Consider the following 10791-nt stretch of genomic DNA (forward strand, 5'->3'; position numbering starts at 1 on the left):
ATAATAACAATAATAATCACAACAAGGCTACAACAACAAGGGCAACAAAAGGGGAAAAAATGGCCTCCAGGAGCAGTGGATTCAGGTGCAGGCACTGAGCCCCAGCAATAACCCTGGAGGAAAAAAGAAAAAAAGAAAGAAAGAAATCAACAGGGAAGGAGGTGATAGAGGAGAGAGACCAAGTGACACCTGCAGCCCTGCTTCACCACTTACGAAGCTTTCCCCCTGCAGATGGGGACCAGGGGCATGAACCTGGGTCCTTGTGTACTGTAATATATTTGCTTAACCAGGTGTGTCACCTCTTGGCCCCCAATAAATAAGTTTTTTTTTTAAGAAAAAAAAAGTTTGAGAGAATAAATACTTTTATTTCCACCATGTCCTGTTTGACATTTAAATCCTTGACCATTGGGTACATAAGTATTGGTTTGATTTATATCTCTTTCTATTATTATTATTATTATTATCGGATAGAGACAGAAAGAAATTGATGAGAGGAGGAGGATGTAGTGAGGGAGAGAGGCAGAGAGACACCTGCAGTCCTGCTTCATCACTTGTAAAGCTTCTCTCCTGCAGGTGCGGACCAGGGTCTCAAACCTGGGTCCTTGGGCGCCGTACTGAGTGCACTAAACCAGGTGTGCCACTGCCTGGCCCCTAATTTGTATCTCTTTAATTAGGAATTTCATTGAGAATCTAATCACATGCATGTTAGTCACTTATCTGCATTTTATCACATGCTTATTAGCCACTTATATTTCTTTCCTTGTAAATGACCTATTCCTTTTTTTTTTTTTTTTGGATTTTTTTATTTTATTTTTTTAAAGGCAAAATGAAGGTTTTCTTTATTTGTACTTAAAACAATACCAGCCAAGATGGTTTTGTTATGAAGCAGCAAAATTACAAAACATCTAGAAATGTCAGCATAATGAATAGTTCTAGAACAAAGCCAAAGGGACAGAAGTGATCAAAATGAGACTCACTCAAAAGAATTTAACCCATCACACCCTTAACAACTGAGGATTTTAACAAGCAAAGCCTCTCAGTACCAGAAAATGCGACTAATCCTTCGTTACATCTCTCTGTGCTTTCACTCTCTGCCCTGGAAATCTACATTCCAAAAGATATTAAAACCCCACATTCTATCTAGTGTTTTTTTGAAGAGAGACAACTTCTGTCATGTTCAAAGCAGCCCTGGCTACCAAAACTACAACCACCCACTGTGTCCCCTCCACCTTCAATTGACATCATGGGCATTTTGAGAAAGTTACCAAAGCAGAGATATAAAAGTGAGGAAGAAAAATCCCAGCAGTAACAGAGCCATTGCCCAAGCCCAGACTGACTAGACTACTCTTCACACATCTTGAGACAGTGTGTTCGGAGGACAATTCAGGAAGAAGTCCATGGCTTGTTCCGTATTAAAGTAACCAGTCTGCTGTGTGCAACTGTAGCTCTCCCCGGAAGGGTCCCAAACGGCCTCAAAGTCACTGGGAGAAAAATGCTGTTGGAATTGTGTCAGAAGTGGGGGGGATTCCTCTCCACAGGTGTATTGTGGGTCTGGCCAGAGCTGGTTGTCCCAAGTCTGGTTATTCCAGGCGTGACCAGTTCTGACTTGGGTTCCAGGGCTGGTTGCTCCAAGGTGGGTTGTTCCAGTTGGGGATATTCCACATTGGAAGGTTTTCTGGAGTGTTGATCAGGCATCCCTGGGGGTGGGGGTAGGGGTAGAAGCTGGGTATTCCAGAGGTCCAGAACCCTTCTGAGTGATACTGCTGTTTTTTAGCCACCTTTTAGATTTCATCCTCTGGTTCCGGAACCAGGTCTTAACCTGTTTGTAGCTAAGGTTCAGGGTGGTGGAAAGTTCTTGCATCTGTTGGAGGCTCAGGTATTTCTGTTTCTGGAATCGATCATTGAGCACACAGAGCTGGGACTGCCAGAACACAGTGCTGCTCTTCTGCTTCTTAACCGGAGGCGGAACCGGAAGCTCCGGCTCCGTGGTTGTACTCTTCTCTTCAGAGGGGAGCACTTTCGCTTTGGGGCTGGTGGAGGAATCCGGACTGAGCAGTCTCCGGGTGGGCTGCCTCAGCAGAAGGCTCATGCACAGATGCTTGCTTCTCCTCAGAGCTGTGAATTTCAGGTTTTGGTGATGAGCCCCCAGAACTGCATGATTCGGGGCAAGGTGGGCTTCGGGGACAAGCGTTATCCACACTCATACTGAGCTGAGGAAGAGGCAAGAAAACCAAAAAAGCTAGACCGTGAGAGAGCTTTTTTGCATTTTTGTTGTTGTTGTTGTTGTTATTGTCACCTTTGCTGTTTTATCGCTGTTGTGGTTATTATTGTTGTTATTGATGTCGTTGTTGTTGGATAGGACAGAGAGAAATGGAGAGAGGAGGGGAAGACAGAAAGAGGGAGAGAAAGATAGACAGACACCTGCAGACCTGCTTCACCGCCTGTGTAGTGACTCCCCTGCAGGTGGGGGGCCAGGGGCTCGAACCGGGACCCTTAAGCCGGTCGGTGCACTATGCACCACGTGCACTTATCCTGCTAAGCTACCGCCCAGTCCCCAAACGACCTATTCCTAACCTTTGCCCATTTTCTGTTGGGCTGCTAGTTCTTTTTCTTCTTGTTTGGTAAATTCTTTTTTTTTTCCCTCCAGGTTTATCGCTGAGGCTTGGTGCCCACACTACGAATCCACTGCTCCTGGCTGCCATTTTTCTTTCTTTCTTTTCTTTCTTCCTTTTTTTTTCTTATTGGATAGAGACAAAGAGAAATTGAGAGGGGAGGGGTGGGGGAAATAGAGGGAGAGAGACAGATAGACACCTGCAGCCCTGCTTCACCACTTGTGAAGCAACCCTGCCCCTGCAGGTGGGGAGAGAGGAGGGGCTCTAGCCGGGATCCTTGTGTGGGTACTTGCTTTGTACTAGGTGTGCTTTACCTGGTGCACCACTACCCGGCCTCCTAAACTCTTTGTATATTCAGGATAGTAGCCCATATTCTGCCATGCATGTTTCAAACATTTTGTGGGAATTTACCTTTTATCTTAAGTACAGTAGTTTTGTTCATATACATATTTCTTTTATTATCCTTATTTGTAGGGTAGAAACAGCCAGAAATTAAGAGGGTAGGAGGAGATGGAAAGGGATTGAGACAGAGATACACCTGCAGCCCTGCTTCACCACTTGCAAAGCTTCCTCCTTCAGGTGGGGACCAGGGGCTCGAACCTGTGCCCTTGTGCATTGTAACGTGTGCTCAACCAGGTGCACCACCACCTGAACCCATTACATATATATATAAACATTAAGCACAAACACTAGCTCTTTGCCTTATGGATTCTGGGCTGGAGAACTATTCTAAAAGACATTTTCCAACCCAGATATAATTTTTAAAGATTTTATTTATTAATGAGAAAGATAGAAGACAGAGAGAAAGAACCAGACATCACTCTGGTACACGTGCTGCCGGGGATTGAACTCAGGACCTCATGCTTGAGAGTCTAGTGCCTTAGCCACTGTACCACCTCCCGGACCACCAACCCAGACATTTTTTAATGATCTGTGTTTCTTTCTAAAATATTTATTTTCTTTTCGTTTGTAGAAAGTGCTCCCTCTCTTCAAAGGACATAGCAGGGATCTAAGCAATGGCTCACTTGAATAGTGCACTGCTTTTCCATGAACAAGACCCAAGATAAAGGCCAACCCCCACTGCATTGAAGGAAGCTTTAGTGTTGTGGTTTCTTTCACCCTCATTGCTTTTCTGTCTTCATTAAAAATAAAGAGAGGGAGTCGGGCTGTAGCACAGCACGTGAAACTCGAGGACCCGGGTAAGAATCCTGGTTCCAACTCCCGGCTCCCCACCTGCAGGGCGGTCGCTTCGCAAGTGGTGAAGCAGGTCTGCAGGTGTCTACCTTTCTCTTCCCCTCCTGTCTCCATTTCTCTCTGTCCTATCCAGCAACAATGACATCAATAACAAAAATAATAATAACCACAACTGATAAAAACAAGAAGGGCAACAAAAAAAGGAAAATAAATAAAATTTTTTAAAAAATAGGGAGAGCTGATGTTACGAAAATACCCATTTCTTGCAGAAAGAGGGTAGATAAATGTGAACTGAACTCTTATCTTGCATTTAATATCCCCTAGACATGTACATGTTAGGCTTTAAAACATTTTTCCTAAATCCACTCAAGGAGCTTCCGTGCCTGAGGCTCTGGGGTCCCAGTCTCAATCCCCAGCACCACTATAAACCTGAGCTGAACAGTGCTTTCGTTTAAAACACACACATGGGAGTCGGGCGGTAGCGCAGCGGGTTAAGCACACATGGCGCAAAGCGCAAGGACCGGCATTAAGGATCCCGGTTCAAGACCCCGGCTCCCCACCTGCAGGGGAGTCGATTCACAAGTGGTGAAGCAGGTCTGCAGGTGTCTCTCTTTCTCTCCCCCTCTCTGTCTTCCCCTCCTCTCTCCATTTCTCTCTGTCCTATCCAACAATGACGACAACAACCACAACAATAACTACAACAATAAAAAAATGTTTAAAGCACACAGACACACACACATACACAATAAATCCACTTAATTCTTTCTCTCAGAAAAGAGCATGACTAGCCTAATTACAGATATCTCACTTAGAAAAAAAAATTGATCTGGATCGGCAGGAGCTGTTTCTGCCTCCGTTCCAAGTCTTATTTCCTGCGTACAGGCACCATAATTATAGGTGGACTGAAATAAATTGATGTAACAGCCAAATGGACACCACAAAACTGACAAGATGAAAGGAAGAGCCACAAAGCTGAGGACAGCTACTTTGTAGTCTCTCGATGTCATAGGCCTGTTAGAACGGTACATTCTCACATGTACAGGAAAATGATACAGCTTCTGGGTTCTGATTTTAATACTCGTTAGCTCATGGAAATGGGTCAGATGAAATCTAAGAGGCTTCATTTTAGTTTTCCTTCGCATGTCTCTTAAGCACAGGCTTCCAGTAGGTACACTGTATCTTCCTTGGCAGTTGATTAAATCTCTGTGTTTAAGTAATCTAAAACCTCAGATAGCCGTAGCAAAATCCCTGCATATGTGCAGGAGGATAAATGTTCACAAACAGTCCTGTTAGCTTTATTTACCGGGTGCTCCAAACTGGAAGGGAGGAAAAAAATACCATTCAAAATCATCAGAAATGACAAGTAAGTTATGCAATATTCATGCCACGCATACTGTACAGCTGTGAGAATAAACAAACCAGACAGTTGTCACATGCTACAATATACAGTGCTTCGTGTTTTTAGAATTCACACAAGCAAGGTCAAAATATAGGGAAAGTAAGGAAATGATCACTGCAAAATACAGAAGAGCAATTACTTTTTTTTTTAAGGCCATATCTGACAGCTAACATCATTCTCACTCTCTTTTTTAATTATTTTTATTATCTTTATTTATCTATTGGCTAGAGACAGCCAGAAACTGAGAAGAATGAGGAGACAGAGAGGGAGAGAGAGGGGACGGGTGGTGGCTCAATGGGTTAAGCGTACATAGTACAAAGCACAAGGACCCACACAAGGATCCCAGTTCAAGCCCCAAGGATCCCCACCTGCAGGGGAGTCACTTCACAAAGGGTGAAGCAGGTCTGCAGGTGTCTATCTTTCTCTCCCCCTCTCTACATGAGCAGTGAAGCAAGGCTTCAGGTGTCTATCTCTTCCACTCTATCTCCCTACTCCTCTCAATTTCTGGCTGTCTAGTGGGGGTAGATAGCATAATGGTTATGCAAAGAGACTCTCATGCCTGAGGCTCCAAAGTCCCAGGTTCAATCCCCCACATCATCATAAGCCAGAGCTAAGCAGCGCTCTGGCAAGGGAAAAAAAAGTTGAAAGAATTTCTGGCTGTCTCTATCCAATAATAAATAAAAATTAAAAAATAATTAAAGAAGAAAGAGGAGGAGGAGGAAAGGAAGGAAGGAAGGAAGGAAGGAAGGAAGGAAGGAAGGAAGGGAGAAAGAAAGACTCATGGGGGAGTCAGGCAGTAGCGCAGTCGATTAAGCGGAGGTGGCGCAAAGCGCAGGGACCGACGTAGGATCCCAGTTCGAGCCCCTGGCTCTCCACCTGCAGGGGAGGCCCTTCACAGGTGGTGAAGCAGGTCTGCAGGTGTCTATCTTTCTCTCCCCCTCTCTGTCTTCCCCTCCTCTCTCCATTTCTCTCTGTCCTATCTAACAACTATGACAACAATAACAACAATAATAACTACAACAACAATAAAAAGACAACAAGGGCAACAAAAGGGAAAAGAAAAACTCTCTCAAAAAAAGAAGAAAGATTCATAGAAAAAGCCTATGGGAAGGAAAGGGACTCAGAGCTTCCCTGCCCTGGCCCGGATGTGCCACTCTCCCAGCATCCCACCAGTTCGCCCACTTGGCCTCTCTCCAGACCCTGTCCTTGGGGACTTTCCCGGATGCCTCATCATAATAAGCCCCCCTTTCCGCCTCTTCTCTCACTGGTGAATGGAAGGTAGGGCTGAAAAAGTCCAAATTTCTCATCCTAGCTGAGTCTTTCTGGTGACAACCCCACCCCACCCCCACCCCCACCATCCAGGAGCCCACCGAGTCACTGCATCACCTCATTCAAACAAGAAACACTGCTACCATCCAAGAAATTCCAGGGGCTGTGGGGGCTCTGTGTCAGGGAGTAAAGTCAAAAACCAGTTAGCAGAGTGAAAGCTGCTCCTGTGTTCTCAGCACTAAGAAGAATCCAGAAATTTTAGGCACTTTCAGTCAAGAAGAGGGAAGGGAGTGAGCGGGTAGCAATATGCCGTCTATGTTCTCACAAGAGGTAACTGAAGTACATTTGTACATTCTTCAGTCTAACGCTCTCCCAACTGAGCTATTTCAGCTGCTACATTTGTACATTCTTTCATGTATTTACAGCAGGCTTTTTAACTAAGGGAAGTAGAGAAATAGTTTTCTTATTTAAAGTGTACAAAGTGAGATGTTTAATAGAAAAAAATGCAAGGTAAGAGAAGATGGAATTATTTCAAGCTTGGGCAATCTCCTTGTGGGGGGGGGGGAGATGGATAAAGGTCTTGTGGCAGATTACCTCATCTTCCTTTGGGGAATGGAAAGGAACAGCTCATTAGTGCTGATGAGAAAATTCCACAATGACCAGTTAGGATTACATGGGGAAAGGAGGGAAAGAAAGACCTCAGGGAGCTTGACACCATAGTTAGGTCAAACATTAAGTCTTGGTGGGCTTAAGACAAGTGTCACCATTTTGGGCCTGTCGTTTTTCCTTTTAAAAAAACAGAGGAGGGAGTCAGGGGGTAGCGCAGCGGGTTAAGCGCAGGTGACACAAAGCACAAGAATAGGCATAAGGATCCCGGTTCGAGCCCCTGGCTCCCCACCTACAGGGGAGTCACTTCACAGGCGGTGAAGCAAGCCTGCAGGTGTCTCTCTTTCCCCCTCTCCATCTTCCCCTCCTCTCTCCATTTCTCTCTGTCCTATCCAACAACGACGACATCAAGAACAACAACAATAATAACTACAACAATAAAAACAACAAGGGCAACAAGAGGGAATAAATAAATAAATAGATAGATAGATAAATAACAGAGGAGGCATGGTCCAGGAGGTTGCGCAGTGGATAAAGCGTTGGACTCTCAAACATAATGTCCTGAGTTTGATTCCCAGCACACGTGTACCAGAGTGATGCTTGGTTCTTTCTTCCTCTCTTCCTATCCCTCTCATTGATAAATAAATAAAATATTTGAGGAGGAGAAGGAGGAGGGGGGAGGGGGAGGGGAAGAAGAAGAAGAAGAAGAAGAAGAAGAAGAAGAAGAAGAAGAAGAAGAAGAAGAAGAAGAAGAAGAAGAAGAAGAAGAAGAAGAAGAAGAAGAAGAAGGATAACAACAACAGAGGGGGCTGTTGCTTCTTTTACAGCCCCTAACCTCAACCTGTCTGAGGGGTACCATTTTTTCAATACTCCCACAGAAGAGATCTCTCTTCAATTTGGAACCAATTTACAAAATAGCCAAGTTTAGAAAGCCAAGGCTGGAGGCTTGACAGCTACCCAGAAAGAGGCTTAAAGCCTGGACTGAACCTTGTTCCATCTGAGCATCTCCACCCTACCCACCCTTTTTGACAGTCGGCAAATTCTCAGTCTCAGTAAGATGTGCTCCAGCACCCTTGGCCTTACCCCTGTGCTAAGGGCACCTTAGAACCCTCCTGGTTATTGTTTTGGGCAAGAAGCTGAAACAGCCTCTTGTAACAACATGCATAGAACCCGAAGTGATTGTGCTAAGCGAAATGAGAAAGTCTGTGGCATATAAACAACCAAGGCAAATTAGCAAGCAAATCACACACCAAAAATAACTCAGACTCTGAAAAAGATGGCACTTACCAGAGGGGGAGAAGAAGGAGTGAGAGGAAAGGGCAGTCTGATAACAAGAATGGCGTACACAGACACACACACACACATACAGACACACACACACACACACACACACACACACACAGCCCTACCTCACATCAATTCATAGTTAATTCTACCTCCAGTTTCTGCCCTCCCAATCCCTGACCACCATCCATCTGGCTTCATCCTATGGCTCTCTGTGGCTTTACTAGGAGAGAACAGTGAATGTTCTGTTTCTTAAAATGAACTCTCTACCGATGTATCCCCAGCTCCCAGAAAGCTGCCTAACATGGCATGGAAAGCTCTCACTCAGTAGTCACTAACTAACTGAATTGATTCCCTTCAAGTTTGTTTGTTTGTTTGTTATTTTTTATTTATTTATTTATTTTGCCTCCAGTGTTATTGCTGGGGCTCAGTGCATGCACCACGAATCCACTGCTCCTGGAGACTATTTTTTCCCTTTTGTTGCCCTTGTTTATCATTGTTGTTGTTGTTATTATTATTGTCATTGCTGTCGTTGTTGTTTGATAGGACAGAGAGAAACTGAGAGGAGGGGAAGACAGAGAAGGGGAGAGGTAGACACCTACAGACCTGCTTCACCGCCTGTGAAGCAACTCCCCTGCAGGTGCGAAGCCAGGGCTCAAACCGGGATCCTGACTCCGGTCCTTGCTCTTTGCACCACCTGAGCTTATCCCGCTGCACTACCGCCCGACTCCCTATTTGTTTATTTATTTTAATTTTTTAATATATTTTATTTATTTACTCTTTTGTTGTTCTTGTTGTTTTTCATTGTTGTTGTAGTTATTATTGTTATTGATGTTGTCATTGTTAGATAGGACAGAGAGAAATGGAGAGAGGAGGGGAAGACAAAGAGGGGCAGAGAAAGATAGACACCTGCAGACTTGCTTCACCGCTTGTGAAGCGACTCCCCTGCAGGGAGCTCGAACCGGGATCCTTATGCTGACCTTGTGCTTTGCGCCACCTGCGCTTAACCCGCTGAGCTACAGCCCGACTCCCTTTTTTTTTTTTTAATTTATTTTCTCTTTTGTTGTTCTTGTTGTTTTTCATTGTTGTTGTAGTTGTTTATTTATTTATTTGCCTTCAGGATTTCTCTCTCCACCTTCCCCTCCAAAGGCTCCATGCCTGCACAATTCCATTACCCCAAGCAGACACTTTTTTTTTAAGATAGAGGATGAGAAACAGAGAAAAAGAGACAGAGAACAATTTTATGACATCCTCTGTAAAACTGCTCCCATGGGAGTCGGGCTGTAGCGCAGCGGGTTAAGCGCAGGTGGCGCAAAGCACAAGGACCGGCATAAGGATCCCGGTTCGAACCCCGGTTCCCCACCTGCAGGGGAGTCACTTCACAGGCGGTGAAGCAGGTCTGCAGGTGTCTATCTTTCTCTCCTCCTCTCTGTCTTCCCCTCCTCTCTCCATTTCTCTCTGTCCTATCCAACAACAACAACAATAATAATAACTACAACAATAAAACAACAAGGGCAACAAAAGGGAATAAATATATAAAATAAATACTTAAAATTTTTTTTAAAAAAACACTGCTCCCATGTGGTGGCTGGGGGCTTGAATCTGAGGCCTTGTGCATAGTCCTTTTAAAAAAAAATTTATTATTATTATTTTTACCAGAACACTGTTCAGTTCTGGCTTGTGGTGGTGCGGGGAATTGAACCTGGGACGTTGGAGTCTCAGGCATGAGAGTCTGTTTGCATAACCATTATGCTGTCTACCCTCTGCCCCTGTGAATAGTAAGCTAGTTTCTGAGTGAACTATCTCCAGGCTCACTCTGTTCAGTTTGTTTTTCTTAATGATTTTTTTGGTTCAGATTATCAAAGTAATTGGGAAGACTGGGAATTTTAGAAAAGTAGAAGGTTTGGAAGTGAATGAAAAAGTATCAAGACAAGAAATCTTGTTATCTTACTGCTCTGAGTTACCACAAACAGTTGGAGGGCTTTTTCTTTTTCTTTTCTTTTCTTTTCTTTCTCTCTGTCTTTCTTTTTCTCCCATCCAAGTACTCACCAGGCCCGACCCTGCTTAGCTTCCAAGATCAGACGAGACTAGGCACGTTCAAGGTGGTATGAGACTCTTTCTTTTTCTCCCATGAGGCTCTTGCACATGTGTGACAATATCACTGCTCCCAGGTCAAGTCCCCCTCCCCATTCTTCTATTTGATAGGACAGAGAGAAATTGGAGGGAAGGAGAAAAGGAGAGAGAGAGAGAGAGAGAGACCTATAGCACTGCTTCATCACTAGTGAAGCTTTTCCCCCCTGCAGATGTGGACAAAGGGCTTGAACCCCAGTCCTTGCATATGGCAATGTGTGCATTCAACCAGGTACACCACGGCCCAGTTCCCCACCCCACCCCCCACCAGGCCAGCTTTTAAGAGAGAGAAAGAGA

General features: G+C 44.6%; 1 pseudogene; it reads right to left on the bottom strand.

The window, feature by feature from the left end:
* Positions 1-1276: 1276 nt before the first annotated feature.
* Positions 1277-2204, bottom strand: LOC103111779 (putative homeobox protein NANOG2; annotated as a pseudogene).
* Positions 2205-10791: the final 8587 nt, after the last annotated feature.

This window comes from Erinaceus europaeus, chromosome X (assembly GCF_950295315.1).
Source record: "Erinaceus europaeus chromosome X, mEriEur2.1, whole genome shotgun sequence".
NCBI lineage: Eukaryota > Metazoa > Chordata > Mammalia > Eulipotyphla > Erinaceidae > Erinaceus > Erinaceus europaeus.